The following is a 6,000-nucleotide window of genomic DNA, read 5'->3' as shown; positions in this document are numbered from 1 at the left end:
GTTATCTGCTATGAAGATCGTGCCTGCTGTTGTTGTTTGTTTGCACTTCTACTAACATTTCTTTGCAGATCCTTTTACTTACTTTTCCAAATCACCTTGCTTTCAACTGTGTCTTAAAAACTGATGTAAACAGCATTTTTTATTTGTAAGGTGATGTGAATGTCTTTTTCTTTTACTAAGTGAATATAAGCTATTTTTGTTTATTGATATAGCATATGTGTTTAGTTTATCTTAAATTATTTTAAAATAACTGTTTTGATAGCTTCTAAAAATCTTTGGAGAAGAAAATGGCAACCTACTCCAGTATTCTTGCCTGGAGAATCCCAGGGACGGGGGTAACCCTAGTGGGCTGCCGTCTATGGGGTCACACAGAGTCATCAAGGCTAGGGTTTTTCCTGTGGTCATGTATGGATGTGAGAGGTGGACTGTGAAGAAGGCTGAGCGCCGAAGAATTGATGCTTTTGAACTGTGGTGTTGGAGAAGATTCTTGAGGGTCCCTTGGACTGCAAGGAGATCCAACCAGTCCATTCTGAAGGAGATCAGCCCTGGGATTTCTTTGGAAGGACTGATGCTAAAGCTGAAGCTCCAATACTTTGGCCACCTCATGTGAAGAGTTGACTCATTGGAAAAAACTCTGATGCTGGGAGGGATTGGGGGCAGGAGGAGAAGAGGACGACCGAGGATGAGATGGCTGGATGGCATCACTGACTCGATGGACGTGGGTCTGAGTGAACTCAGGGAGTTGGTGATGGACAGGGAGGCCTGGCATGCTGCGATTCATGGGGTCGCAAAGAGTCGGACACGACTGAGTGACTGAACTGAACTGAATGGCTCTACGTGGGCTTCCCTGGTGGCTAAGATGGTAGAGAATCTGCCTGCAGTGCAGGAGACCTGGGTTCAATCCCTGGGTTGGGAAGATCCCCTGGAGAAGGGAATGGCAACCCACTCCAGTATTCTTGCCAGGAGAATCCCCAGAGACAGAGGAAACTGGTGGGCTACAGTCCCTGGGGTTCAAAGAGTCAGACACGACTGAGCAACTAAGCTCAGCATTGCATCCTTTTGAGGGGTACTGCTCAGATCGTTTTGTAAATTACCGGTCCACTGGGATTTGCTGGTGTACACAGAAGGGATTTAATGCAGGGCATTGCCCTACAGGTGATGGAGGATCTGAGATGCAAACAAAGGAAGAAGTTACCAGCAACTAATTTTGGCAGAAAGTCATTATCATTAAGCCGGACAGTTAACGGGAAGTCCTAGTGTTACCTGAGCCAAGGGCTGGGGTCCCCGGGCAGAAGCCGTAGTCAGATGCAGTCACAGCTGGAGATGCTGTCAGAGGCAAGAGGGAGGTGAAAAAATTCTCTGGCCTTAACTTTTCTCCCACCTTCCATTCTTTCTCCAACGCTGCTCATGGGCCATATCTAGCTATTAGCCACCTGACCCAGGATTCTGTAAATCTCACCCTGCAAGAGTCAGCTCCTAGCAAAACAGAGCAGAGGGCGAGGCTGAGCTCTGAAGTTGAGCTGGTCTAAGACTGGGACCACTGACACTCGATCACCCGGTACCTGTGAGGCAGGAGATAGATGAGCCCCACCCTAGAGCGTAAAGCAATCAGAGATTCATCCCCTATGGACCGAAACTCTAAGAGAAGAACAGCAGGACGAGTAAGGGAGGAGGCTGGGCTCTGCCCAGACCACATGTCTCTCGTTCTCGAAGTCAGCAGACCGCCCTGACCACACATGCGCAGAAAGGCTCTTTGGAGGCCGAAGGAGACTTATGTCAAGGGATGTTCTACCCAGATGCCTGTTTGGTTAGATCCTTCTCAGCTAAGAGATGCGTGTGCACACATGGGAGAATCCTGTGAGTGTGTGCTAAGTTGCTTCAGGCGAGTTTGACTCCAGGGACTGTAGCCTACCAGGCTCCTCTGTCCATGGGACTCTTTAGGCAAGAATCCTGGAGTGGGTTGCCATTTCCTTCTCCAGGGGATCTTCCCAACCCAGGCCTCCTGCATTGCAGGTGGATTCTTTACGGTCTGAGCCCCCAGGGGAGCCCCGGGGGGTTCTGAGATATACCAGATACAGACCGTGAACCGGGCAAATCAAAAGGATTGGCAAAAGGAAACGCAGAGGAAATACCTGTAAAAGTGATTCAGACTGTCCGAGAGCACGACTCAGGAGCTCTGCGTTTGCCCATGCGCCTAGCCACACGCACTGTCCTCTTTTCCTCTTAATAAATACTTTACTTGTTTCACCACTTCCTGTCTTTGTGGGAATTCTTTTTGGCAAAGCCAAAGGCCCAGGGCTCTTGTCACTGATCACAAGTCTAGTGGCTGGGATCTGGTGCTTCCGCCACCTCCACCCAGCCCAGTCTCCGGCTGGGAGCCTGGGCCCTGCTCCATGCTGCCGCAGTCCCAGGCCGTCCAAGACCGCCTGTAACACGGTTTTCCTGCAGCGCTTACACCACCGCCCTGCAACTGTCTGCCTGTCTGAGGGCTCTGTATGATGCATTCTTTATTCTGTATACTCAGAGCCTAGAACAGTGCCTTGCTGACAGGTTTTCAATGTGTGAGGTTTACAGAATAAATGAGTAAAGGGTGGTTTCTCCTGACCAGCCCATCTTCGGGTGAGCTCTGGCTTTGAGGGACTGCTTGCCACTAGCTTTTCTTTCCAGTTTCTGACCCCCTCCTATTGGTGCCAAGATGTCTTTCGGCCTAGCGTTTGTGACATTTGAAGGCCACAGTGGATGGTGTGACTGTAAAGAGATCATTTTTTTTTAATTAAAAAAATTTTGTTTATGTCTTTATTGAATTTGTAACATTACTGCTTATGTTGTTTATACTCAGGGTTTTTGGCTGCGAGGTATACGGGATCTTAGTTCCCCAACCAGGGGAACCCACAGGCCCTGCACTGGAAGGCAAAAATCTTAACCACTTAACTGCTGGGGAAGTCCCTAGACCAGCTGTCAACAAAGGAATCGAATGAATTCACTGAGTAAGTTTTGCATTACTCCTTCAAAGTCCGTGTCTTCCACGCCTAGCCGCTTTCTTGTGAGCTGCATAAGAAAAGGAAAGAGTTGTTTTTTCAGAGTCAGGTATTTCTGTGTTTTCCGTTAAGTGTCACCCTGCCCTCACCTGGCTGGTAGTTAGGTGGTTTGGGACCCATCATCAGAGCAGTTACATTTCCTTTCGGCGGAGGGAAGGAGGAAGTGGAGTGCCACAAAGAGAACTGACTGGTGACTTTCCCAGGGGTGCCGGAGGGCTGAGAAGTCACGCCCCGCTTGTCACCGGGTCCGGACAGGATGGCCAGACTCGCTCCAGCAGGCCGCCTGGAATCGGAAACTTCTGAGGCTCCAGAGGTCCTGTGTACTTTCAGTGCTGGGACGGAGGAAACCTCCCTCCTCCACGTGTCACGTGGAGTCAGCCTCTGATGAGTGTGAAAAGGCCTGCGGGTGACAGGGGCATTGCTTAGCCCCAGAGCTCCGAGCTTTCAGTCTGCCAGGGTGCCCTGGTCTGCCACAGGACAGAAGTCTGACCAGTCAGCTTTCTCCTTTAGCAGAGATGAAAACCTTTGCAGCTAGCTTCTTCTTCCCATTCTGCTAGATCGCTGCTCTACAACAGGTAAGAAACTGTGGCTGCAGGAACCTGTGTTTTGGACCCCTCATTTTCCATAGTGTTTGTAGAGAAATAGTTGGGAGGCCAGGTGGGCACTTGAAAGAGCAGGAATCAGTTGGAAATGCTGGAATCTTAGTTGAGGATCTCCACTGCTCTAAGGACCAGCTGTGTGATTTTAGACAAGTCACTGTATTCTTTAGGACCTCCACTTCCTTGTTTGAAAACCAGGGATTATAGTGTCTGTCTTATCACAGAAGTGGAGTAAAGATTACATGAGATGTCTGCGGGAGGACTTTGAAGATGGTCAAGTGTAACCTAGTACAACTGTTTCTTTGCGTGGACATCAGGCAGCAGAAAAGGTGCCTTTGATGTTTAATTAATGCTAAAAATCTTCCATTACATTTATTTAGCTATAATTGGGAAGGAGGAGGGCAAGAGTAATTTTCGAAGGGACTTTTTGAGCTCCTAAAATAGAAACTCAGAAAACACATATTTGCTTTTCCTTTTGGTGTCAAACCACGGTACCATTGTTATTAGCAGTTTTGCAGAACTGTGACCTTCAAACTCTGTGATGTCAAAGACGGAAAGAAAGCTCCCAGTCTTGAAGCCTTTTAAACAGGCTTTTCAAACTAAAGCACTTTTATTTTGAATTGCGAGCTAATAGAATTGTCCTCTTAGATGAGCATTTGCAAGTTTAAAAGTTGCCTTCCAGGTGGGCCGCAGGAAACGCCTGTGCTGAGCGGGTGCTGAAGGCCCTTTTGGGAGCAAATAAGGGAAATCTCTTCTTGTCGACAGGCTTTTTGCAGTTAGAGGGATCTGGAACTTACATTTCCCCTAATTGCACATAAACTGATTTGTGTATACATCTAGGGTCATCACTTACTTTCAGTTTAGTGAATTTGTGAGTTTTTGCATTTGTTTTAATTTGTAATTAAGTTTCCTCCACGAAGCGCACCATATGCCACCATTAATTCTTGCTCGTTGATTTCTTAGGAGATACATGAGTGCATATTCTGATGCAATTTTTGAGGTCTTTTGAAAATCAAATGACTACGTGTTTAGCCATATGGGCCTTTGTTATTTAAAACAGCACATGATAACTAAGAGCAAAATGCAGAAGGACGCGTTGGGGGGAAAATCGCTGGAGAACTGTTTAAAACTTGAACACATCATTCTTGCTCTTAAAAAAAAATTTGGGGGGGGGGCGTTATATTTTTGAAACCTGTCACTTCTGACCCCGCAGGGTCTCTCACACTCCGAACGTAGACTGTCTCAAGTGCAGCAGGCGAAACTGCGGGCGCCGGGGACCGCCCGCTGCCTGAGGCGGGGGCTGCAGATGCGAACACCCGCCTCCCGCGCGTCCCGCGGGCGCCCCTGTTTCCGTCTCGGTGTCCCGGGCGGGGATCCGACACGCCGCCCGGCTCGCCGGCACCTGCCGCGCCCGCGGCTCGGCCTGCGCGGGGCCGGACGTGCGGCTGCAGGCGGGCGGCGCGCGCTAGGACCCGGCGGGCCCGCGCCCGCGGAGCCGCCGACCCGGGCGGGCGCCGGGCTGGAGCCGGGTTCCGGCCGCGATCGGCGGCAGCTCGGCCCGGAGACGGCGCGGCCCGGCGGCGGGGCCCCCGCGAGTCCAGCGCCGCCGCGGCCCCCCGATGCGGCCGCGAGGAGCCCGGGGCGCGCGGCCGATCGCAGGTAACGCCCGGGGGGCCCCTCTCCCGCCCCCGCAGCCCCCCGCTCTGCTTCGGCATTGTCGCGGGGCGCCCTCGCCCTTCGGGCTCGGCTGCATTTTGGGGGCGCCCGGGGCTCTTTCTAAGGTGCCCGTCCCCGTGTCCCCAGCTGGCTTCGCCTGGATTTATAGCCTGCACTTTCACACGGGAGAGATCCGGGGGACGGCGAGTTGCATATTTTCATTAGTTCTGTCTCAAAAGTAAGTTCATTAAAAAAAAAAAAGTTTCTCAGGAATGTGTGGATAGTCACTTTAAAAATAAAAAATTTAAAAAAACCCAGCAGACAAATGGATAATTTATTAAAATGATCAAATAATTGCAGTCATTCTGTTAATTACTTTCTGAGTCTTTACTTCTGTGGGCTCCCCAAGACAATACTTTTATTTTCAAGGAACTAACGTGTTAAATGTGGAGTTTGGCTGGCAGAGTTCACAGCATTGCTGTCGCAACTGTTTTGCTATCAATTATAAACAGAGTGTCAAATGTGGGGGCAGTTTAAACCTCTTTTCAAAATACTGTAACTGGTTATCCTGATATGACATCTACAGACGAGAGTTTCCTTTGAAGGCAGTAAGAATATTTCTCTTTTTGGAGAAGCCTTGTTTGGCGGAGAAAAACCATGATTCCTGGCTGGGGAGGCTGGAGAGACTATTTTTCATGCTTTGTTTA

General features: G+C 49.8%; 1 protein-coding gene across 4 annotated transcripts in view; it reads left to right on the top strand.

Moving 5' to 3' along the window:
* Positions 1-3,492: 3,492 nt before the first annotated feature.
* FOXN3 (forkhead box N3) overlaps positions 3,493-6,000 on the top strand; it is a 450,721-nt gene continuing 448,213 nt past the window's right edge. Inside the window, exon 1 of one of the 4 annotated variants that reach the window (XM_052646565.1) lies at positions 3,493-3,613. The gene's annotated coding sequence lies outside the window, so the exon portion shown is untranslated. Of the gene's footprint in view, positions 3,614-5,278; positions 5,297-6,000 lie in introns of those variants that run through there. The other 3 variants (XM_052646570.1, XM_052646567.1, XM_052646566.1) reach the window with 3 other exon arrangements.

Source organism: Budorcas taxicolor, chromosome 10 (genome assembly GCF_023091745.1).
Source record: "Budorcas taxicolor isolate Tak-1 chromosome 10, Takin1.1, whole genome shotgun sequence".
Lineage (NCBI taxonomy): Eukaryota > Metazoa > Chordata > Mammalia > Artiodactyla > Bovidae > Budorcas > Budorcas taxicolor.
The sequence above is the reverse complement of the archived record's forward strand: the minus strand, read 5'-3'. Positions and strand labels throughout refer to the sequence as shown.